At 38.7% G+C, this 27142-nt stretch overlaps 2 long non-coding RNA genes across 3 annotated transcripts in view; one reads left to right on the top strand and one right to left on the bottom strand.

The window, feature by feature from the left end:
• The first annotated feature begins 19977 nt into the window (after positions 1–19977).
• LOC134909986 (uncharacterized) overlaps positions 19978–27142 on the top strand; it is a 66457-nt gene continuing 59292 nt past the window's right edge. The window contains exon 1 of one of the 2 annotated variants that reach the window (XR_010176077.1): positions 19978–20068. This is a non-coding gene — a long non-coding RNA (uncharacterized LOC134909986). The remainder of the gene's footprint in view (positions 20069–27142) is intronic. The other variant, XR_010176076.1, reaches the window with a different exon arrangement.
• Positions 20060–27142, bottom strand: part of LOC134909987 (uncharacterized) — a 78609-nt gene continuing 71526 nt past the window's right edge. The window contains exon 4 of the long non-coding RNA XR_010176078.1: positions 20060–20407. This is a non-coding gene — a long non-coding RNA (uncharacterized LOC134909987). The remainder of the gene's footprint in view (positions 20408–27142) is intronic.

A 27142-nucleotide genomic window follows, 5' to 3' on the forward strand; every position in this document is an offset into this window, starting at 1 on the left:
TTGAAAGAGAGGGGAGGTGGACCTTAGTGTGTGAGGAAGATGAACCGGACTGCAGCATTGAGAATATATTGGAGTGGAGAGAGGCATTTGTCAGGGATGCCATTTAGGAGGAGATTACAATAGTCCAGTCTGGAAATGACCAGTAAATTGATAATGGTCTTAGTAGCATCCTGGGTGAGAAAGAGTCTTATCCTGGAAATATTTTTGAAATGAAAATGGCAGGTGTGTAAGAGGTGCTGAATGTGTGGTTTGAAGAAGAGGGATGAGTCAAGGATTACTCCAACACAGCGCACTTGGGGGCTAGAGGAGATAGTAGTGCCATTAATTAATAATGAAATTGTGGGAGGTGATGTGTGGGGGGGTGGGAAGATGATCAGTTCAGTTTCAGACATGTTAAGTTTAAGAAAGCGCTGGGACATCCACGAAGATATAACAAAGAGACAGTTGGAGATATGAATGAGGAGAGCAGGGGAGAGGTCCGGGGAGGGAAGGTAGGTTTGAGTATCATCAGCATAGAGATGGTATTGGAAGTTAAAAGAGCTAATGAGTTCACCTAAAGAGAGAGAAAACGAGAGGACCAAGTACAGAACGTTGGGGCACACCTACAGTTAGTGGCAGTGGGGATGGGGTGGAGTCATGAGAGGAGACAGAGAAGGAACAGTCAGAGAGGTAGGACAGCCAAGGCAGTATCACTTAGACCAAGGGAGTGAAGAATTTGCAGAAGGAGAGGGTGGTTTACAGTGTCAAAAGCAGCACAGAGGTAAAAAAGAATAAGCAGAGAGTAGTGGCTCTTAGATTTGGCAGCATGGAGGTCATTGCAGACTTTTGGGAGGGCAGTTTCAATGGAGTGGAGAGAACAGAAGCCAGACTGGAAAGGGTCTAGCAGTAAGTGGGAGGAAAGAAAAGCAGTAAGGCAATTGTAGACAATACGCTCAAGGAGTTTGGATGCAAAAGGGAGGCGAGAGATGGGTCAGTAGTTGGAGAGGGTGTTTAGATCAAGGGTAGGTTTTTTAAGAATAGGTGAGTGTATGCTTGAAGGCAGAGGGAACAGTGCCTGATGAGAGGGAGAGATTGAGAAGGTGGGTGAGATGGTAACAGACAGAAAAAGAGAGGTAGTGGAGGAGGCGGGAGGGAATAGGGTGAAGTGGGGAGGTGGTGTGGGGAGAGGAACAGATGAGGACCATGACTTCATTACCAGATACATGGGATAAAGATGTCAGTGTTGGTGAGAGGGATGGGGAGGGGTGGTAATGGATAGAAGGTGGTTGGTTGCTGATGGTCTCGTGTGATGTGATGTACTGACGTAGAGCAGACAGTGAAGAGGGGAGACGAGTTGGGGGAGGGCAGAGGAGGGAGTTGACAGTGGCAAAAAGGCGCCTGGGGTTTGAAGACTGGGAGATGATGAGATTCTTGAAGTATGACTATTTAGCGAGGGAAAGGGCAGCACTGAATGATGAGCGCATAAGTTTGAAATGGAGGAAATCTGCCATAGAGCGTTATTTTCCCACTGTCACTTGTGTGTAAGCATTTTTGACGATATCTGGTGCATTTGGTGTGCCAGGGTTGAGGTTGTAATCTTCTAAGGTGAGTAGTCGTTGGTGGAGCAACAGAGTCAAGAGCAGAAGTAAGGGATGCATTGTATAGGGCAGTGGCTTGTTGAGGGCTAGAGAGATAGAGAATAGGAGATAGAACAGAAGTGAGTCAAACAGGGAGGAGTGAAGTCAATAGTCTCAATGTTACACTTAGTGATGGTAGCCTTAGAAGGTAGAGATGGAGAAGGAGAGAGGAATAAGTTAAAAGAGAGCCGGTGGTGGTCAGGGAGGGGAAAAGGGGAGTTGGAGAAATCATATATATCACAATGGTGTGTGAAAACCAGATCCAGTGTGCTCCCATTCACATGGGAGAGTGAGGAGGTCCACTGGGAAAGACCAAGTGAAGAGGTGAGGTTAAGGAGTTTAGAGGCAGGGGATTTAGTGGGGATATTGATAGGGATGTTGAAATTGCCTAGAGCACAGGTTCTCAAACTCGGTCCTCAGGACCCCACACGGTTCATGTTTTGCAGATCACCTGTAGATTTTTAAAATGTGACAGTTGGTGATACACAGTGCACCTGCTGGGTGACATGGAAAACATGAACCGTGTGGGGTCCTGAGGACCGAGTTTGAGAACCACTGGCCTAGAGTAATGCAGGGAATGTCAGAAGCGAGTTAGTGAGGAAACCAGGAAGCAAAGTTATCGAAGAATTTGGAGGTAATGCCAAGAGGGGGGGAGGGGGGGCGGTAAATGACAGCAACTCAAAAATTAACAGGTTGATAGAGGCATGTAGTATGGACTTCAAATGTGAGGGATGGTTCTGGAGGTATGAGTTGGTAGGTGTAGCTAGAAGGTAAAAGGAAACCAACACCATCACCATGGCAACCCCCTATTGTATGCTAGTGTCTTATTCATCCATTTTTCCAATAAAATTTGAGGTCTTAGGGTGGAACTAGAATAAGATTCAGGGAAATCTGAATCTCTGAAGTGTCATCTGTGATCTCCACCACTAATATGTATGTGTTTTCACAAAATAATAGTCATAGAACGTTGACCAATAATGATAATGTATGTTGTAAAAGGTAAGATACATAGTAGAGAATGTAGATAAAATAAAATCGAAGCAATACCTCTGATAATCTAAAAGAATCTCTGCAGTAATCCATACACAATTCATTCCAATCAATCTTTTGACTTCTAGAACCGACAGTACAATCTCTATAGGACCAGATTACTAACAGTATAATAATTACACCACTAATAGAACTTTGCACATGTCACCTCCTCCTTAAGCTCAAATAGCCTCTTTGCTCAATAACAACCACACACACTCTCAAAATTGCAGCATAGAAATAAACAGTGCAGTATAATATCATTGCAAGCTCAATCTGTTGGTGGGTACCAAAGTAATTGGCGTACATATAATATAAAAGTGAATTTTAGACTTTGGCTCTCTTTATAGCTGTTTCCCATGAAGCACTCTCTGCCCTGATTGCTTCTTTGACTGCTGAGTCACTCCCAGACTGAGCTACGTGATCAAACTGTAGTGATCAATCTGTGGCCATCTTGGAGAAGTCCATAACAGAGGTCATCTTTTTGGATGTGCATTATACAGTAGTTCCTAAAGTCTGCTAGGCATTACAAGCCAGTGGGACCAGGGGGCTACATATGCACTCTATATTTTATATAGATTATTGTTGTATATATCACTCTGATATTACTAATGTTTTTATATTGCTCTTTTCTACTCCCCGGATTTACTATTTTTGCATTAAATGCTTTGATTTATGTTATTGTGCTTACTGTGTCTCTGTGTATAGTGCCACCTTACCTTGGATGGCCTGTGCTGGTTTCAGCACTTTCTGCTGGCTTAATATTCCAACATATTCATAATTATTCAGATCCACCTTTCAGTTGTAAATACATTAATTTCATTTATACATTGGTTGTTATTTATGTATACAGGTAAAATTAACAATGCACACCGTCACAGGAAAAATATCAGTCTCTAAAGTTATGATTTAAACAGTTTTTCAGTACTCTGTAATAAAATTTGATGAAATGAGAGCAAGTTAAATAAATAATTTCCTTACTAAATTACATTTCTAGATTTATCTGTGTTTCAGTGGGAGATATTATTGATTAATCCATCAGTGAACAAACAGATCTACGATGCTGCATATATTAAATATAAAATGAATGGATGCTAAAGATGATCATTTTTAAGGTGCTGTTCAATCCTCAACTGATAGACTAGAAAGCACAACTCCCTTCAATATGGTCGCTCACCCTTGAAATAAGAGAAAGTAAATTGAAGATCATAATTCCATCATTAAACTTGGTGGTTCCTCATTAATGATGATTAATTATCACTGTCTTGTTTCATTACCCCACATAAATCCCGCTCTCTGGTTGCTTACTCATACTTTCATATAAAGCTTGTAAAGATGCTGTGACTCTGAACAACTCTGTAGCCCATTATGGAAATGGTCAAGTCATTTTAATGGAGCCTTATTCTCATTCTCTATCCCACAGTACATTGAATAAGACAAGGTCACATTGACCAGTCAGACAAGCTTTAAAATATTAGCCATTCCAAATTCCTTTCATTTTATATTATTGATTCAGAACACACTGACAGTTTCTAATGAGGCCAAGGAGAAGCATATTTTAAGCAGAATTAATCTTTATTACATAAGTTAAAATGAAATCTTTTGCCCTGTTATCTACACTGAACCATTTTATATATTTTAAAACCCAACAATAAACTTGCCATACTTTAGATTATCTGAAAGAATAATGCAACACCATCTAGGGGATTCTGCTGGTAATAACACCCATTTCAGCATCAACTATTTTTGCCTATTGCAGATACTGCATGTCTGAGACCACAGATTCTAATGGGACAGCCCCACTATTCGGACACTGTCCCACCTGCGGGCCGCAGTGCCCTCTGGGCAGGGGGTAGAGGTTGTGGGAGGCTTTGATCACCGCTGAACTGCTCTGCAAAGCAGCGAGTGATCACTGAATAGATGCCGTGCGCATGTACACAGCCTCTATACAAAGCAAGAGGTGAGCTGGCGGCTGCCCAGCTGCTCAGGGAGCACTCGGCACGCGCACAAAATGAGGAAAACATGACTGAGCCATGAGATCATGCCCATCCCAATAGAGGCCATGCCCACTTTCCATTGCAGCATGCAAAAGTCCCGATCTTCTGGATCTAGAAGTTGGGAGGTATGCATAGTATACCTATTATTTTACAGATTGTACTTGATAAATGCTGGCTAGAAGTTTATTGGTTGGTATGGGCAACCTCTTCATTTGCCCACCTCTCCACTCTTTAGAAGGTTTGACACATCTCCCCCATGAACCTGTCTCTTACTTAGGTATCCTCGCAAGACTAAGCAGCAGCACTGCATGGTGTAACTGAGTTACCACTGATCCCAGTTCATCACTTTGGTGCCAGGTAATAATTACTACCTCCTGTGAGGATGGAAGTGGAATATCTAAAAATATCTAATAATACTTTTACAACATTTACAGGGCATAAGCGAACTGTGGACGTAGGATACCCATGTGCTGATTCTGGGCGTGATGCAGCAATGTATATTTTGTGCTCAAACTTCCAAAAATTCAGTTTTCTGAGGTTTTCTCAAAGCATGTAGTGAAGAACTTCCAGGTCCTAAACCCAGAAGTCCTTCTATTGCAAAAGACAGCTCTTATCATTAGAGCTGTCCTTTGCGATTTTCTTCAAGCATACAGCGTTAATATGCGCCATTATGCTTGTGATGAGTGGTGGGACTCTCATTCATGCATCCCGCCCTCTGAGTCATACAAATCTTTATACATTTTTGCATATGCCCGTAAATTGGCCCAGTCTGTCTTTCCTTTAAAATATGCATTTCAGGGCAGGAACTTCCCTTTAATTTCAGTTTCCAGACTGTGCACTCAAAATATTCATTCTTACTCTATAATACCCCTTTTACACTGACAATTTTATCCCGGGATTTTGCACGTGAACGCGCATTATCCCGGGATTTTTGTCAGTGTTAAAGGGTACACTTACAATTTCACCCTCCTAATCAAAATTAGTGGTTGGGTTAACTGGTCTAAATGTTTTATTGTTTTCTTGTGAGAAAATTATATAATAAATATGTAAAATATGGCATATAGCAAACCACACTGATTGGATCCCTCTCAGAGGGGCAGTAATATAGGAGCCCATAGGCTTCTGATAGACAACAACATCTAAATCCATCCATTCTAGGGCTTGGTACACGTCCATGCAGTACACGTCCAAACCTCTAAAAACTGCATTTTTAAAGGTTTGGCTGGATTTTTAAGCTTCCTACATCCGGCCAGTATGTTACATTATACTGCATTCCCAGGACTATGATATCATTCTGCATAAACATCAGTACCAGTATCAATTATATATATAATATTTATAAAGGGGCCCAGACTATGCATTGTAATATCCATGCCATCTGCAGGGTATATCCTCCTAATGGTTTTCCTCTGTGGTCACTGGCCACACCCCCTGGGGTAGCTGGCCACACCCCCTGGGGTGGCTGGCCACACCCCTTAATCATGGACCACCCCTACCACTCTGCATTCCCCTTTATGCCCCAGTCTGACACTGTGTTTATAGAAGGAATAACTGTGCTGCATAAATCATAAATAATACAGATTCTCATAAAAGATTCTTTACATAATGTCATGTCTGCTTCAGGCATACTACAGTATTTTTATTTACAGGTTTTTAAAGCAAAATCTTAAATCAGTTAAGTTTTAATTCTAGTAGTTATGTTTATTGCTGGTATTATGTAGATACATTTGCAAGAGTATAGTAAACTGTTGTTTTGTAAGGATTTAAATCATTAATAGCTACCTGGAGCAATATAGAACTCACATCCCATCATGTTAATGATAAGTTGCTGAAGCAGGAAATTATACTGAATTTACAACAGACAGGAATTTCAGTCACCAATTTGCTTTTAGGCAATAACAAGTATATCGACATCAACAAAAGGACCATATGGTGGATTATTAAGTAATCTGCAAATCTTAATATTAAATTAGAAATAGCTTAAAGTCAAAGAAGCAAAAAAGTCACATCGCTAGCTTGCCAACAGGAAAAGAACCTACTAGGCAGCTAATTGAATACCCTTGTTAGTGTGAATCCCTAAAAATATTCTGATTACCCTGTAACTTGGGTTTATGCATATTGCCTACTTTCTGATAGCCACCTCTTAAAAGACTCCCCTTATGCTGCTAAGGACTTTTGGAATTCCCTACTTTATTCCACAGCTTTAAAATATTTAAAATGGAAGTGTGAGAGAGATAATTTTCACTTGAGGCTTTTGTGGGAGTGCTGTAATCTGTTAAACTATTTTATGAACAATGTTGTATAGTTTGAAAATGTTTGTACCAAAGTTATATATATCCAATAGATCTAGAATCTCATTGGGAGTAAGCAAGTTCAGGGAGAAGTTGTTAAATGTTGGGGAGTTTAAATAAAGTTATCTAAATGTCAAATTAAATTAGTGGATCTCTGTGCTGAAAATATTTAAATATACCACTTAATATTAATGTAAACAATAGGTATTTTACAGAGTTTTGAAAATCCATTTGTTTTCTTAGGACTGAACAGTGTAACTTGAACTGTATTTTACCAGGCAGTCAAATGAGGTTACTGGCAGCTAATTTTACATCCTGTGAGGATTTCAGCATCATTATTTATGCAATATGGATGCTGTGTTACACTCAAGTTGTTGCCATTACCATATTAGTAATTTTATCCATAATTAAAAATTAATTTGAGGGAAAGATGAACAAAATGCAAATTAAAAACTCATATGTATGCACAGTGGAGGAGAAAGTATATTTTTTGAAATATGCATTATAGGGAGATTATATAGGAATGTAAAAAAAAAAAAAAAAAAGGATGAAGGGAACTTTTGATCTAGTATTTCATCTTTCTATTTTGTCCCATGAGCCTGTGGAGTAAATCTAAAACTATTGACACTATTAATAAACATAGGGTGAAGCTGTATTGCTTCATTTGCACAATAAAACAAGTGGAACTTTAGGACCTAAAGCATTTCCTGAGTATACGATAATAAACAGAATGCTAATTCATAAATGACCTACTGTAAAAAAATGCATCCTTTGATTTATTCTGCTTTAGCTTCACTTAAAGACAGTCTTTAAAACGGTCTGACATTAGAATATGGAAGCTACTGGAAGTTCAGATACAGCAGTTATAATAAGTCATATGACAAAGTGCACCTTAGTGTTATATACTGTGGGTTGGATGTAATCATGCACGAGTTCCAGGGCCATGTGGGATGCTGGCCGAACATGGTATTGCCTTGTAAGTGATTGCCCCGTTAAATACACATCTAAGTTCACCAGGTATTCCGGCATGGCCACCGAACTCAGGCGTTTTTACTTCCGGCCCTGTATGTATTGTGTTTCATGTACAGTACATGTCATTGTTTTTTTTATATATATATATATATATATATATATATATATAATTTTGTATAAACAGCAAACCCAGCTATCCCCTAACCATGGTGGACAGACTGGATGGTTCTGTAATAACCCTATCCCTGATTTATCTTTTAATTTCAGCAGTTTGAGGTTCAGAATGATCACCTCATGTAACTAAATTGAAGCTGCACCATGTGTACATGGTACATAAAATATTGTGCATATCAAAGCATCATTATTTGCATTCTTCTGATTTCTTAAGCTGGGTACACACTATGCCATCTGTGAAGTCATTGATGGCATATAGGACAGTCGGCAGGCAAACACAGCCAGACATCTGCAAGATATATCGACATTGGCTGTGCTGCAGGGCTGATCTGATATGACTGTGAATCTGATATGACTGTGATAACATTAGCGGTCACTACTTTCCCTGTGGAGTGCAGTGTGCTGGAGAGTTCCGGGGATGGATCCTCCAAATCCCTCTGCCACTTCTGTTTGAGATATGTAGCCTATGGACCAGTGGTTCTCAAACTGTGTGCCTAAACACCCAGGGGTGCCTTTCAGGGATGCTTTGGATTGGTGGTCCAGGGCCAACACAAATTATTTATGGTCAATGTAACAGACAAATAAAAGCAAATCTTGTCCCTCACCACACAACTGAACATAAGGATAACATATAAACACAATTTACTTAATTTAATATTTCTTTCTAAATTTCTGGCCTCAAGGTGCTGTGACAAAAATGATGATGCTTTAGGGTACCGTGATTGAAAAACATTTGGGAACCACTGCTAAAGACTACCATGTGAATGTCATCTTCAGATGGCATTAAATGCTTCTGATTCCGGAGCATGGTAAATTCATCGAAAAGAAGCCCCCAAATATTTATATGGGGGCTGCGTTTGTGAACAAAACATGGGGATCAGAGCGATATCATTTCCCTGTAAGTACATTTGAGGAATACTTACCCCATAAAATGGGTAAGGTACAGTCTAATTTATTAATGATGTAAATTTTCTGTACAGTGACAGTGTTTAAACAAAGATCTCTTGCTGCCTATCCACCAGTTTGGCTTCAACCCAAAAGGAGACTTGTAAGTCTACCAAAGGACTCCATCGGTGTAGATTCAAGAATTTCAGCACCAGGAACAATGAATCTCTGGACTCCTGCATAGAAAATATATGCCTCCTCCAGGGGCGAATTTAGAGGTCAGGTCACCCCTAGGCACAACATTATCCGTCACAACCCGTGATATCACTGGCCCCTTTATGTTGGAGCCTCCCGACTGCCAAAATGGAACCAACCTCACCCCCCCCCCTCCACCACCACAATTTACTGATCATGGTCCCCTCTTCTCTCACCAGTTACAAATTTAAAAAAAATAAGTCAATAAAAAAAATCACCTGGCCTCATCTGGCCATTGGCCTAGCTGTGCCACCACCACGCCCCCCCCCTTCAGCAAGTGTCAACCCTAGGCCCGAACCTCACGTGTTTCATGGGAAATCCACCACTGGCCTCCCCTCGTCACTGCATCATACTGCACCTGTAGGAGTTACAGTAAATAATATATTCCATTTCAGTACTTAGAATACATAACAGTGTGTCACAACAAGACTCACTTGAGTATGACTGTCAAATGAGTATCCAGAATGTTTATGGATACTGTATCTTACTTGAAGCACCCATATAGTATTTAACCTACTCAACTAAATGTTCCTAAGAATGTAGCCTAAGCAACAACAACAAATGCCACCACACATGCATACAGATACTAATAAAATCATTATGGTATAATCTTGTAAATCTAAAAAATTTTTGAATTTAATTGTAAATCTGATTAATTCCTGGCCTTGGAAGTAGATTAAACACTTAAAAGGGTTACTGGTACATGTGACTGGCACAGAACAGAAACAAATCCCATTCTAGGGGAGTGAACAGTTGTATTGTTTAATTAACTCCTGACCATGTCATAATCATGATAAAGTAGAATCACTTTTACTATAATTAGATGTGAAATAGTATAAGATATATTTAACAGTTAAGCCATTATACAATGAATCAGTAGCACAAACAGATACTGTACATTCTTATTTTAGATTCCGTGTGTTTGTTTACATTGTGGCTTTTCTCCTGAAACATTTCATGCACTTCGTCCTCCACCTTCTCTATTTTTCTTCTTATTTTAAGATATTTATGTGTTTATCATCTTTACTGTATGACTTTATTTGCCAACATTTTAAAATAGTATTTATGGATGGAATCTATTACTGCTAATTCGCTGCCTCTAATCACATGACTTGCGATTCTTTCTCAGAGTCCTCCAAGCACTACATTCCCCATCATGACATGTGTGTACTGACTTTCAGTATAACGTGTTTTTGTATTTCAAGTGCTAGCTTAAATAATTGTTAAAGTATAAAGCCCAGAAAATAAGAATAGATCGTATTAATAGGTTAATAATAGGATTTTTATTGTGCAATTATCAACATTAAAAAACAGGGTTATTCTTAGAGACAAAATTATACTAAAATAATAACTTGTGATACGTGTCTTGGGAAATTAAGAAGAGCTGTCAAAAATGCATGATGTGAATAAATGGAGGTAAAGTAAGTCTGTACTTGCGTGTAGAGAGATTAGGATAAAGAAATGGTAAAAGTACTTTGTTGCTTGTGATTTGAAATAGAGTAGGTTAGCCATGTTATAGAATAGCGATCACAAGGCACAACACTATTGAACAGTACAATATAAAGGAATAAGCTACTATGTTATCAGCAGAGCAGCAGAGAGCAAATGATCAGAGCTGACTGTTATAGCTGAGCAGGATGTCATCTTTTGCTAATAAGCACATTCCTGCAGCAGGAAATGCTGGGCTTAGTATAGATTCTTTTGATTTGAAAATCTGCTGTGAGTCCTTTAAAGTCTTCATCTAATGCTTCTCAATCCCCATGGCAACCAAATAGGATTGTGCTGGCTAGCATTCAGGATTACTTTTTAAAGTCCCAATATGTTCTCTATGTTTTCTTCCTTATACAATGTACTGCAGTTCCAAGATTGTAAGGAGTGAACAGAGATGGAAGATTTATTTATCTTTCCTTGGACCAGTATATATATTTTTTTATTATACTGCTACTTGTTTTTCTCCAATATTATATATGTATAATTAATATTATGGATAAAAGCAAACACCCATCTATATTTACATTTAAGACATTTATAAACACACATTTATAAGCAGCCTTTGTTTTTCCAGCACTTTTTATGTTCTCTTTACCAATTCATGTAGCATTTAATCAGAAGTGGAACCATATTGTCACCAGTTACCAGTTTCATCAGAAGTGTAACTATATTGTCGCCAGTTACCAGTTTAATTAGAAGTGGATCCATATGGTCACCAGTTACCAGTTTAACCAGAAGTGGAACCATATTGTCACCAGTTACGAGTTTAATCAGAAGTGAAACTACTATATTGTCACCAGTTACCAGTTTAACCAGAAGTGGAACCATATTGTTACCAGTTACCAGTTTAATCAGAAGTGAAACTACTATATAGTCACCAGTTACTAGTTTAACCAGAAGTGGAACCATATTGTCACCAGTTACCAGTTTAATCAGAAGTGAAACTACTATATTGTCTCCAGTTACCAGTTTAACCAGAAGTGGAACCATATTGTCACCAGTTACCAGTTTAATCAGAAGTGAAACTACTATATTGTCACCAGTTACCAGTTTAACCAGAAGTGGAACCATATTGTCACCAGTTACCAGTTTAATCAGAAGTGAAACTACTATATTGTCACCAGTTACCAGTTTAATCAGAAGTGGATCCATATGGTCACCAGTTACCAGTTTATCCAGAAGTGGAACCATATTGTCACCAGTTACCAGTTTAATCAGAAGTGGAACCATATTGTCACCAGTTACCAGTTTAATCAGAAGTGAAACTACTATATTGTCACCAGTTACCAGTTTAACCAGAAGTGGAACCATATTGTCACCAGTTACCAGTTTAATCAGAAGTGAAACTACTATATTGTCACCAGTTACCAGTTTAACCAGAAGTGGAACCATATTGTCACCAGTTACCAGTTTAATCAGAAGTGAAACTATTATATTGTCACCAGTTACCAGTTTAACCAGAAGTGGAACCATATTATCACCAGTTACCAGTTTAATCAGAAGTGAAACTACTATATTGTCACCAGTTATCAGTTTAACCAGAAGTGGAACCATATTGTCACCAGTTACCTGTTTAATCAGAAGTGAAACTACTATATTGTCACCAGTTACCAGTTTAACCAGAAGTGGAACCATATTGTCACCAGTTACCAGTTTAATCAGAAGTGAAACTACTATATTGTCACCAGTTACCAGTTTAATCAGAAGTGGATCCATATGGTCACCAGTTACCAGTTTAACCAGAAGTGGAACCATATTGTCACCAGTTACCAGTTTAATCAGAAGTGAAACTACTATATTGTCACCAGTTACCAGTTTAACCAGAAGTGGAACCATATTGTCACCAGTTACCAGTTTAATCAGAAGTGAAACTACTATATTGTCACCGGTTACCAGTTTAACCAGAAGTGGAACCATATTGTCACCAGTTACCAGTTTAATCAGAAGTGAAACTACTATATTGTCACCAGTTACCAGTTTAACCAGAAGTGGAACCATATTGTCACCAGTTACCAGTTTAATCAGAAGTGAAAGTACTATATTGTCACCAGTTACCAGTTTAATCAGAAGTGGATCCATATGGTCACCAGTTACCAGTTTAACCAGAAGTGGAACAATATTGTCACCAGTTGCCAGTTTAATCAGAAGTGAAACTACTATATTGTCACTAGTAACCAGTTTTACCAGAAGTGGAACCATATTGTCACCAGTTACCAGTTTAATCAGAAGTGAAACTACTATATTGTCACCAGTTACCAGTTTAACAAGAAGTGAAACCATATTGTCACCAGTTACCAGTTTAATCAGAAGTGAAACTACTATATTGTCACCAGTTACCAGTTTAACCAGAAGTGGAACCATATTGTCACCAGTTACCAGTTTAATCAGAAGTGAAACTACTATATTGTCACTGGTTACCAGTTTAACCAGAAGTGGAACCATATTGTCACCAGTTACCAGTTTAATCAGAAGTGAAACTACTATATTGTCACTGGTTACCAGTTTAACCAGAAGTGGAACCATATTGTCACCAGTTACCAGTTTAATCAGAAGTGAAACTACTATATTGTCACTGGTTACCAGTTTAATCAGAAGTGGATCCATATGGTCACCAGTTACCAGTTTATCCAGAAGTGGAACCATATTGTCACCAGTTACCAGTTTAATCAGAAGTGAAACTACTATATTGTCACCAGTTACCAGTTTAACCAGAAGTGGAACCATATTGTCACCAGTTACCAGTTTAATCAGAAGTGAAACTACTATATTGTCACCAGTTATCAGTTTAACCAGAAGTGGAACCATATTGTCACCAGTTACCAGTTTAATCAGAAGTGAAACTACTATATTGTCACCAGTTACCAGTTTAATCAGAAGTGGATCCATATGGTAACCAGTTACCAGTTTAACCAGAAGTGGAACCATATTGTCATCAGTTACCAGTTTAATCAGAAGTGAAACTACTATATTGTCACCAGTTACCAGTTTAACCAGAAGTGGAACCATATTGTCACCAGTTACCAGTTTAATCAGAAGTGAAACTACTATATTGTCACCAGTTACCAGTTTAACCAGAAGTGGAACCATATTGTCACCAGTTACCAGTTTAATCAGAAGTGAAAGTACTATATTGTCACCAGTTACCAGTTTAATCAGAAGTGGATCCATATGGTCACCAGTTACCAGTTTAGCCAGAAGTGGAACAATATTGTCACCAGTTGCCAGTTTAATCAGAAGTGAAACTACTACTGTATATTGTCACCAGTAACCAGTTTAACCAGAAGTGGAACCATATTGTCACCAGTTACCAGTTTAATCAGAAGTGAAACTACTATATTGTCACCAGTTACCAGTTTAACCAGAAGTGGAACCATATTGTCACCAGTTACCAGTTTAATCAGAAGTGAAACTACTATATTGTCACCAGTTATCAGTTTAACCAGAAGTGGAACCATATTGTCACCAGTTACCTGTTTAATCAGAAGTGAAACTACTATATTGTCACCAGTTACCAGTTTAATAAGAAGTGGAACCATATTGTCACTAGTGATGAGCGAGGTTCGGTTTTACTCGGTTTTACTCGGTTTTACTCGGTTCTCAAAACGGCATCTTATTGGCTATCCAAAACACGTGACATCCGTGAGCCAATAAGATGCCGTTTTGAGAACCGAGTAAAACCGAGTAAAACCGAGTAAAACCGAATCCGCTCATCACTAATTGTCACCAGTAACCAGTTTAATCAGAAGTGAAACTACTATATTGTCACCAGTTACCAGTTTAATCAGAAGTGGATCCATATGGTCACCAGTTACCAGTTTAACCAGAAGTGGAACCATATTGTCACCAGTTACCAGTTTAATCAGAAGTGAAACTACTATATTGTCACCAGTTACCAGTTTAACCAGAAGTGGAACCATATTGTCACCAGTTACCAGTTTAATCAGAAGTGAAACTACTATATTGTCACCGGTTATCAGTTTAACCAGAAGTGGAACCATATTGTCACCAGTTACCAGTTTAATCAGAAGTGAAACTACTATATTGTCACCAGTTACCAGTTTAACCAGAAGTGGAACAATATTGTCACCAGTTGCCAGTTTAATCAGAAGTGAAACTACTATATTGTCACCAGTAACCAGTTTTACCAGAAGTGGAACCATATTGTCACCAGTTACCAGTTTAATCAGAAGTGAAACTACTATATTGTCACCAGTTACCAGTTTAACCAGAAGTGGAACCATATTGTCACCAGTTACCAGTTTAATCAGAAGTGAAACTACTATATTGTCACTGGTTACCAGTTTAATCAGAAGTGGATCCATATGGTCACCAGTTACCAGTTTATCCAGAAGTGGAACCATATTGTCACCAGTTACCAGTTTAATCAGAAGTGAAACTACTATATTGTCACCAGTTACCAGTTTAACCAGAAGTGGAACCATATTGTCACCAGTTACCAGTTTAATCAGAAGTGAAACTACTATATTGTCACCAGTTATCAGTTTAACCAGAAGTGGAACCATATTGTCACCAGTTAAAAGTTTAATCAGAAGTGAAACAACTATATTGTCACCAGTTACCAGTTTAACCAGAAGTGGAACCATATTGTCACCAGTTACCAGTTTAATCAGAAGTGAAACTACTATATTGTCACCAGTTACCAGTTTAATCAGAAGTGGATCCATATGGTCACCAGTTACCAGTTTAACCAGAAGTGGAACCATATTGTCACCAGTTACCAGTTTAATCAGAAGTGAAACTACTATATTGTCATCAGTTACCAGTTTAACCAGAAGTGGAACCATATTGTCACCAGTTACCAGTTTAATCAGAAGTGAAACTACTATATTGTCACCGGTTACCAGTTTAACCAGAAGTGGAACCATATTGTCACCAGTTACCAGTTTAATCAGAAGTGAAACTACTATATTGTCACCAGTTACCAGTTTAACCAGAAGTTTAACCATATTGTCACCAGTTACCAGTTTAATCAGAAGTGAAAGTACTATATTGTCACCAGTTACCAGTTTAATCAGAAGTGGATCCATATGGTCACCAGTTACCAGTTTAGCCAGAAGTGGAACAATATTGTCACCAGTTGCCAGTTTAATCAGAAGGGAAACTACTACTGTATATTGTCACCAGTAACCAGTTTAACCAGAAGTGGAACCATATTGTCACCAGTTACCAGTTTAATCAGAAGTGAAACTACTATATTGTCACCAGTTACCAGTTTAACCAGAAGTGAAACCATATTGTCACCAGTTACCAGTTTAATCAGAAGTGAAACTACTATATTGTCACCAGTTATCAGTTTAACCAGAAGTGGAACCATATTGTCACCAGTTACCTGTTTAATCAGAAGTGAAACTACTATATTGTCACCAGTTACCAGTTTAACCAGAAGTGGAACCATATTGTCACCAGTTACCAGTTTAATCAGAAGTGAAACTACTATATTGTCACCAGTTACCAGTTTAACCAGAAGTGGAACCATATTATCACCAGTTACCAGTTTAATCAGAAGTGAAACTACTATATTGTCACCAGTTATCAGTTTAACCAAAAGTGGAACCATATTGTCACCAGTTACCTGTTTAATCAGAAGTGAAACTACTATATTGTCACCAGTTACCAGTTTAACCAGAAGTGGAACCATATTGTCACCAGTTACCAGTTTAATCAGAAGTGAAACTACTATATTGTCACCAGTTACCAGTTTAATCAGAAGTGGATCCATATGGTCACCAGTTACCAGTTTAACCAGAAGTGGAACCATATTGTCACCAGTTACCAGTTTAATCAGAAGTGAAACTACTATATTGTCACCAGTTACCAGTTTAACCAGAAGTGGAACCATATTGTCACCAGTTACCAGTTTAATCAGAAGTGAAACTACTATATTGTCACCAGTTACCTGTTTAATCAGAAGTGGATCCATATGGTCACCAGTTACCAGTTTAACCAGAAGTGGAACCATATTGTCACCAGTTACCAGTTTAATCAGAAGTGAAACTACTATATTGTCACCAGTTACCAGTTTAACCAGAAATGGAACCATATTGTCACCAGTTACCAGTTTAATCAGAAGTGAAACTACTATATTGTCACCAGTTACCAGTTTAACCAGAAGTGGAACCATATTGTCACCAGTTACCAGTTTAATCAGAAGTGAAACTACTATATTGTCACCAGTTACCAGTTTAACCAGAAGTGGAACCATATTGTCACCAGTTTAATCAGAAGTGAAACTACTATATTGTCACCAGTTACCAGTTTAATCAGAAGTGAAACTACTATATTGTCACCAGTTACCAGTTTAATCAGAAGTGGAACCATATTGTCACCAGTTACCAGTTTAATCAGAAGTGGAACCATATTGTCACCAGTTACATATTGTCACCAGTTACATTGTCACCAGTTACCAGTTTAATCAGAAGCGGAACTACTATATTGTCACCAGTTATATAAAATTGCTAAAGCGCACTACATGAAACCATTTATATGAAATCTTCATATGAGATCTTTAACTTTCATTGGAAATGATAAACGGGTACAGGTTTAAAGGTTTAAAATAATTTAGTTCAATCACTAATTGGGACAAATACCACCATTTTAGACTTTTGTGGCAAGGAATGAATTACTGCTGCTTTGGGCTTCCTCATGCATGCACACCCCAGCCTACAGCACAGCGTCACAGTAACTCCTGAAGAGTAAAATATTGATGTGTAGCAGGGGCAAGCTCTCACAGGTTTGATCTGTGTGGAAAACTGCATGTTATTGTGCTGACCTATGAAGAGCAAAATTAGTCGGCAATTAGCAGGCCAACACTCATTGCTGAAGAAAACCAGTAATAATATGGCAGCCAAGCTGAAAACTCAACATGCCCCTAAAAGCACACTTAGCACAGATCCCCTGCAGGATAAATCTAAATACTAGCTGCTGAAACGGTGTAGGACATCATACAGATGTAATTGCATATACTCAATATTACTTTACAATGGCTAAGAAGTTTGTTATTAAAAAAAAAATACTCTTAACATCACATCATAGCCAAATGGTTTGCATGCATCCGTTATGGCCATAACCCTTACACAGCTTACTTTGTATATCTAACATATATGTCTAGCACAAAATGATATGAGATGTATTTAGAAATACTTTCACGCTCTATCTATAGCCTACAAACTGATTTTTACAGTAAAATTGACTTTCATGGTGTCACTTGGATTTAATCATTTAATGTGTAGAAACTTCTTTTGTGTTTCTAATACAGAAAGCTGGGCAGTGTCCAGTTACAGCAGAATGCAGCTATATAAAAAGACACACCATGCACTGCTAAGCTACATGTCCTTATCAGCATATTTTTATTCACTTGTACATATGTGATGGGACACCCATGAAAAAATCGTATATGTTACAGCTGCGTGATGATCAGTATTAACTCCTGTATGTACCTGTATGTTTTTCTGCCTCTTTTTACACAGTATATCCCAAAGGGGGTAATTCAGAGTTGATCGTAGATGTGCTAAATTTAGCACATCTACGATCATTTACTCTGACATGTGGGGGAACGCCCGGCACAGGACTAGTCCACCCTGCATGTCAGTCCGGCCCCCTCCCCCCCCCCCCCCGCATAGGTACAAAAGCATCGCATGGCGGCGATACTTTTGTACCTGGCGAGTAGCTCCCTACCTGCACAGCTTCTGTGCACTGGCAGGGAGCTACGCCCTGCATTCCAGGTCACAGCGGCTGCGTGTGACATCACACAGCCACCGTGGCCCAACACACAATGGTCCGGACATGCCTCCATTGTCCGGACCGCGCCCCATCAATGGCGTTCTAACACTGTTTGCATGCCCCCTTCCGCCTGCGCTTGCATCTGCCTGTCAGTTAGGCAGAGGTGATCGCAGCCAGTGAGATGCTGATAGCATCTCACTGGGCTCCTGGGGTGGGCACGTGCAGTGCGGCCGCTGCACGTGCGCACTCCACAAAGTAATTCAGACTGCGATCGCTGCCGCTGCAGCATTACAGTCTGAATTACCCCCAAAGTGCATTATATATACTGCCACAGAAGGAAACAACAATAAAACTCACATTAAAATCAAATTAATAATTTAATAAAAATGAATCTGCAAATACTCCTGTGAAGTGTGAAATGTCCACTGACATACATACTAGACTGGATGGTGACTAGAGTGGAAGAATTTTCCTAGAGTCAAGAGTCTAGAACGTCAGGGAGGGATGTCCTCTCCAGGGCAGGTTGTCAAAGTGTATCTAATAGGCTGTTATCTAAACTTAAGTAAAGTGATGTCTTTAGATTTAAGCTTCAAATTGGGCAGAAATTTATATGGGCTGCTCTTCAAAAAACTTTTCATTTAAACCTTACCCTAGCCTTCACTGTAGCAAGAGGGCTAACAAAACTGTTCGGAACACTAGTCATGGGGCTTGTTGTCCAACACACAAGAGGGGGCAGGAGGAAAAGCCCCTGGCATCTGTTTATTTCATTTAATGCCTTGGCATTTTTTTACTATTTTATAGTATTGCTATTGCTGTGGGTGCCTGCATATCTGCATGTCACAACCTTGAGGGTCCGAATAAACCCAAGAATTAAGATACTCATCTCTGACCTGTTTTGACATAAAAAATATTGTTATATATATTTTTAATGTCCCTGATTTACATATGGACCACATAGTAAACCTACTAAAAAATAACGGCTTGGTTTAGAAATGTCATTAGAATATCATTGTAATGCTATTTTGTGTGTTATATTTTATTACATCTGCTTATTTTCATTCTTACAGCATTATCAAAAAATCTTACATTTTTGGACCTACGCAAATTTGGATTTTAAAATATGGAACAAATCAAAGCTAAATGTATTTAAATAAAATAAATAGAAAATACAGTTATCTGTAGAAATGTCATAGAAGTATAATAAATATAGAGCTTCTGATTTAAAGATTGTTAAAGTCATGTACTTTGTTGCAAGAGATGTAGTCTGATCTAAACTTGTGGTCCAAAGCACAATAAGCTATGTATTCCATAATATAAAAGTGTAAGTACAAGTATCAGTAGCGCCAATATAATATGCAAGTGCATGAACAGCTCTGTTCTAAGCTTCTGTACAGAAACTCTGTGATCTTAAAAGTCCCAGTTAGCAGTTTTATACATTTCAAAATAAACACGGCTATGACATCACAACTGTAAACAAGCTATACAATAGAGGTCATCATTCATAAGTTGAAGGGTCTGGACATCCCAAGTACTCGACATGTGATAAGTCAATTATCCTGGCCTTGGTCCTAAAGTGCCTGCCGAATGGATGCCTCCAGGATCTGTGTCCAAATACCATGTGAGTGTCTCTCTAGAAAGTCCTTTTGTGTTTCAGTATCATGGGAATATTGAGTTTAGGGCCAATGAAACTATAAACAAACATCTAACTAGCATGCATTTCTTGATGGGTCTGAAAACATTCTATATATATTATCACATACATTTATGTCGTAGAAATTTGGTATTTTCATAAAACAATGCATATATTCTTATGCTGCTTAAAACAAGTCTAAACATGAGAATACAGTAATTAGAACTTGTAAATATATGAAACTACATTTTTAATGTAAGAACTTTGTATTGATCATATTTAATAGCTGCATGATGCAATCACTTCCGCAATGTCACTAGAAGTTTCCTAAAAAGATACAGAACAGAATAAGTCCAAACAGTACATAATTTGCATACCTTGTATATAAATTACTTTTAACCCTATAGTACACAATGTGTGTACTGGCAAGCAATAAAAAAAGATACATTATTAGTTTTCGTTGCAAATCCTTTTTAAATGCACCAATTTTATATACCATATGTATAAGTCATAACCTCAACCATTATCAACCTTAATATAACTGGGGACCTGTCTTAAGAAATGTCTTCATCCAATATATCTGACTCTGACAAGATATACATACAATGCAACACTAATGCATCTAAAAAATCATGCAAATGAAAAATAAATTCTTATTTGGAGATTTAAAGAGATCTTATTATTAGTGGAATAAATATATCGCCAATACCGTGAGTGAAAACAGAATGTTAAATATATTCTACTTTCTACTGTAGAGATGTGCTGCTGGCACTTTTCGTGTTTTGTGTTTTGATTTTGGTTCTAATTCCACTTTCGTGTTTTGGGTTTGGCTTGGTTATGCCAAAACCACCCTTTTGTGTTATGGTTTTGGTTTTGGATCTGGATGATTTTTGAAAAAAAACATAAAAATCACTGTAATTAATAATTATACGTCCAAATCACTGGAATTAATTGGCGAAATCACTGTAATTAATAATTATATGTCCAAATCACTGGAATTATACTGCAAAATCACTGGAATTATATGTCCAAATCACTGGAATTAATTGGCAAAATCACTGTAATTAATAATTATACGTCCAATTCCCTGGAATTATACTGCAAAATCGCTGTAATTATACGTCCAAATCACTGTAATTAATTGGCAAAATCACTGTAATTAATAATTATACGTCCAAATCACTGGAATTAATTGGCAAAATCACTGTAATTAATAAGTATACGTCCAATTCACTGGAATTAATTGGCAAAATCACTGTAATTATACGTCCAAATCACTGGAATTAAATGGCAAAATCTCGGTATTGCCTGCCTAGTGAAGTGGAATCTAGATGGGATTTGGTACCGGGGACACAATACCTCCATCAATTGTCTAAATCCCACTGCACTAATGGCGGATACCGAACACATGTCTAACACCAACATAAGTGTCAAGGCCTCAGTTATGAGGGCTTCCATCGTCATGTGAAGCTGGACCACTAGTCATGAACATAGGCCAGGGCCTCAGCCGTTCCTTGCCACTCCGTGTCATAAATGGCATATTGGCAAATTTCCGTTTCTCCTCACACCATTTCAATTTCTTTTTTGGGGTCTTTTTACTGAACTCTGGCTTTTTGGATTTTATATGCCCTCTACTATCACAATGGGCATCGGCCTTGGCAGACAACATTGATGGAATTTCATTGTCTACGTCATGTCCAGTGGCAGAAGCTTAAGCACTAAGAGGAAGTGGTTCTTGATCTTTCCCTATTTTATCCTCCAAATGTTTGTTCTCCATTATTTTTCTGGAGTTAGATAACACAATATGCGGCACAAGAGAGCGTACCCATACACCTCACAGGGTAAACCTTGTAAAAATTATTTGGATTAAATATTAATAACCCCTTTATTTGGAGTAAATAATATACAGCACAGGACAGCACCACTGAATTTATATGGCAGCACCACTGGACTAGATTTATACGGAATTATATGGATTTATATGGAATTATACGTCAGGATAAATGGAATTATATGGCAGTATCATGGGAATTATACGGCAATATCACAGGAATTATATGCCAGTGTCACGGGAATTATACGCCAGTATTCCGAGAATTATATGGCAATATCACAGGAATTATACGGCAATGTCACAGGAATTATACGCCAGTATCACGGGAATTATATGGCAGTATCACAGGAATTATACGCCAGTATTCTTAGAATTATAAGGCAATATCACAGGAATTATACGGCAATATCACAGGAAGTATACGCCAGTATTCCGAGAATTATACGGCAATGTCACAGGAATTATACGCCAGTATCATGGGAATTATATGGCAGTATCACAGGAATTATATGGCAGTATTCTGAGAATTATATGGCAGTATCATAGGAATTATACGCCAGTATCCAGAGAATTATACGGCAATGTCACAAGAATTATTCGCCAGTATTCCGAGAATTATACGGCAATGTCACAGGAATTATATGCCAGTATTCCGAGAATTATACGGCAATGTCACAGGAATTATATGCCAGTATTCCGAGAATTATACGGCAATATCACAGGAATTATACAGCAATATCATAGGAATTATACATCAGTATTCCGAGAATTATACTGCAATATCACAGGAATTATACGCCAGTATCATGGGAATTATATGGCAATATCACTGGAATTATACGGCAATATCACAGGAATTATACGCCAGTATCTCGGGAATTATACGGCAATATCACAGGAATTATACACCAGTATCACGGGAAATATATGGCAATATCACTGGAATTATACGTCAGTATCACAGGAATTATACAGCAATATCATAGGAATTATACATCAGTATTCCGAGAATTATACTGCAATATCACATGAATTATACGCCAGTATCACGGGAATTATATGGCAATATCACTGGAATTATACGGCAATCACACAGGAATTATATGTCAGTATCTCGGGAATTATACGGCAATGTCACGGGAATTATACACCAGTATCACGGGAAACATATGGCAATATCACTGGAATTATACGCCAGTATCACAGGAATTATACACCAGTATCACAGGAATTATACGGCAATATCACGGGAATTATACACCAGTATCACGGGAATTATTCGACAGTAACACTGGATATATGGCAGCAGAGGACACCACCACTGTGACTGGTCACTGAACTGATGCTGCACAAGACACTACTCCTGGTCTGATGCAAGACAACAAAGCAAAAATGCAAGGTACTTATACAGCAGCCAGCAGCACTGGGAACATATAGCAGCAGAGGACACCAACACTATGACTGGCTGGACTGATGCAGCATAAGACACTGACTACACTGGACTGAGCAGCACAAGACAGCACTAGACTCGCCACCCCACTTTCCTGCCCCCACACAGACACTGAGGACGGAGACACGTCCTCTCACTACACTGTCCGAGACTGGAGTGAAAATGGCCGCGACGAGCGGCTCCATATATGGAATCCAAATCACACAAGAATCCAACAGCGAGATGAAGACGTTTTGCCTCGTTCGGGTTTCCGAGTCAGGCGGGAAAACCTGAGCCTGACTCGGAACCGGGCTCAGAGCGTGAAGTCCGGTAGGGTTCGGTTCTCAGAGAACCAAACCCGCTCATCCCTACTTTCTAGGGGTTTGATTTACTAAAATGGCTAAAAAGGAGAAGTTGATGTGTTACCCATAATTATAATGTAATACACATAATTTGAAAGAAATATGAAAAAAATCAAAACTTTTCTGTGTAATAGTCAGCTCATTCTGTATTTTGATGGGTGATTTTGCATGCTTTCATTGTACTGGAAGTTGAACTGACAGTAAGTGTTTTGCTTAGATTTATTCCCATCCAACCACAGCACAGAGGATAATAAAATGGCATTATTATTATCCCAGCTATATTTGAATATTATTAAGCCGGAACTTTGCATCTTTTCGAAATGACATTATGCCACAAAATTCAGTTTGCACAGAACTTGTGCTAGAACTTTACTTTCTCTTAGAACAATTTAAAAATATGTTAAAAATTATATATATATATATATATATTAAGAAGAAAAGTAGCAGCGGCACTCCGTTGAAGTAAATGAACAAACGTGTATTCATTTACTTCAACGGAGTGCTGCTGCTACTTTTCTTCTTAATGTGAATTACCGTTTGCTGCGGAGGGCACCCGGACTTGTCACACTACATTGTGAGTGCCGGGCTTTACAATACTTTATATATATATATATATATATATATATATAGCTCCTATATAATTGCCCAGATCCGTCACTCTGTGCCTGTGTATATAACGCTGGGCGTGGCTAGGAGCTCTCATTGGGTTAGCAGCAGGTCGATCACACCCAGTCCACAGCTGATTGGGCGAGAAACGCCCTCCCACACAGGTTACATCCAATGGAAGGCTCTGCCCTTTGGCTGCTGTGTGTTCCAAGAGCAAGATTAACATTAGGGCTGATGGAGCTGCAGCTCCAGGTCCACACCCCAAAATAGGCCATCTGCATCTGCAGCAACATACCCTCCTACAATTTACACATAAAAATCGCTACAAATTTGAAAAGGGGGGCGTGGTCATGGGTACAGTGTCGTGGCCACGCCCACTTTCATATACTTTTAATGGAAGTTTGGAGAGAAATCGGTACAGACCATAAAAAAAGGTACTGTACCTGCCAGGGGGGAAAAAAATCATTTTACTGCAGCATCCTATGTCCTGCTACCAGTCCGCCTGACCCCTCTGGCATCAATAATCCCCACTCCCTAGCTGCGGCGCAGGTGGAGCAAAAGCTGCTGCGGCCACCGGCATACATGTGTTTGAAAGCGGCGCAGCGGAAGGCTTTCATAGCCGTCCCTGCGCCGCATACTCTCTGAGCCCCGGAGCCTCCTCTGCGTGTGATGTCACACAAGTGCCTCCCTGCCACAGCAGCCCCACGTCACACCCCCAACCACAGCACCTACTAGGTGATTCATCAGGCCCTGTGTGCGCTGTTCACGCTGTTGCAAGGGGCCCTCAACCATCGCACGCCCTTTGTCCGTGCAATATTTAACCACTCACACAATTATGATTGGAGGTAATACTCCATATAATAGAAATATTGCATGCCACAAGGGTGTGCAAGGGTTAAGGGGGCGATGGTGTGAAGCGTGCCCCTAGGGCGCGATGATTCACCTTGTATATATATATAGCCTGTCTCCAAGGGGACTCAAAGCACTTTACGTTTGAGAGGAAAGAAGCCGTATTACAAAGGAGGCAGCTATCTTGGGCACACCTTTGTTATAGTGGGCTAATACAAAGTTTGAAAGACACACTACTAATTACAATGCGGGGCAGATGTATTAAGCCTGGAGATGTTTATAAAGCAGTGATATAGAAGTGATAAGTGGAAGGCGAGAATGCACCACCCAATCAGCTCCTAACTGTCATTTTTCAATATCACCTTCCACTTTTCACTTCTTTATCACTGCTTTATCATTTCTCCAGGCTTAATACATCTGCCCCAAGATTCTCAAATCATTAAATCATGTTTATTATTCATCTCGCCTATTATGGTGAGATGAACCTCTATGGCAGCCACCATGGGAACCGTATAGAGGTTATAATGGGTGGGATGAGCAATATGAAGATAATATTACATTTTGGGGAGACACAAAGTTTGAGACACAATATACAAACAAGAAGATGCATATAGAAACATGTTCTGCAGATTCATCCTCCTACCCACAAAAGTACGAGGCAACTCAATTGTTTTGGAAGCACTACAAAGTATACAATGGGAGGGATATGCAATACATAGAGATATGATCCATATTGGGGAAATATGCAACACTTGTAATACAAAAAACATACAGAATCATCAGTTCTGCATTTTGTCATCCTATCTATAAAAATGTTTAAATAAATCTAAAATTACATATCAGCAGTAACTTAAAATGCATGCAAGTATTCTTTCTAGCCATTGTGTTTAGAGTCTGACATAAAGTTTATGTCCCCGGGAAGAAGGTGCGGGTGCCATGTTGCCAGAGACCTGCGCATGCACAGTTGACTCGCATTATGCCAGTCTACTCGCAGCCGGAGAGGAGGGGGCCCGAAACGGAGGCTGCATCACTGCCCTCTCCTCTCTTAAAACGCCCCTGGGTAGGGCTTTATAGATTATGGGGGAGATGTTCAGGCCTTGAAAAGAGATAAAGTGGAGAGTGATAAAGTACCAGCGAAACAACTTCTGACATTTTTTAGTACAGCCTGAAAAATGAAAATTAGAAGCTGATTGGTTGGTACTTTATCTCTCACCAATTTATATCTCTCCAAGACTTGATACATCTGTCCTTACAGGTTTTGAAAGTTCCTGTCATGCACATTCGGTCCTCTGTTTTGCAAATAATTGTGCGCAAAATGTATGGAATTACTTTTCCAAAGCATGTGTGAACCTATGTCCGGGCTGTTGTGGCCATTCCCCATCCATCAGGCAGGATATACATACTTGCATTGGAGCCTGCCCCTAGGTTCAGGGATGTCTATGTGTGTATATCTGTACATGTACCTTTGTATGTGCAAGGAAGACACATTTGTGCAAAATGACATGTTCAGTACTGTGCATCGACATATTTTGTTGTATGTAAAATAACGCTATTGTGCCTTTTTTACTAATTTCTAGACCTGCGTCTATTTCTACTTATTAGTTACCTCAGCGTATTTTCTTTTAGAAATTTTCTCTGTTCTTTAACTCAGTTTATTATGGCACGTAGCTGTTTATATTATAAAGCTGACTTTTGCATTTTTTTTAAAAGCATATTACCTAAGTTAAAATAAATACAATTAGCAAAAAAAAACATAATAACATAGAAAATATAAGTTGAGAATAATTATGCTTTTTACAAAAGTAGATCAACTGCATATAATAAGTAGCTATAATAACATAAGACTTATTTTTGAGAAAAAAAATTGTGTCATAATAAAATTTGTATTTTTTATAACATACATTAATCAGTACTTTGAAATTATTTTTATTGCTGAACAGTAAAAAAAGACAACAAAAAGGCATACAATTATATATTAGAAG

This window comes from Pseudophryne corroboree, chromosome 4 (genome assembly GCF_028390025.1).
Source record: "Pseudophryne corroboree isolate aPseCor3 chromosome 4, aPseCor3.hap2, whole genome shotgun sequence".
Lineage (NCBI taxonomy): Eukaryota > Metazoa > Chordata > Amphibia > Anura > Myobatrachidae > Pseudophryne > Pseudophryne corroboree.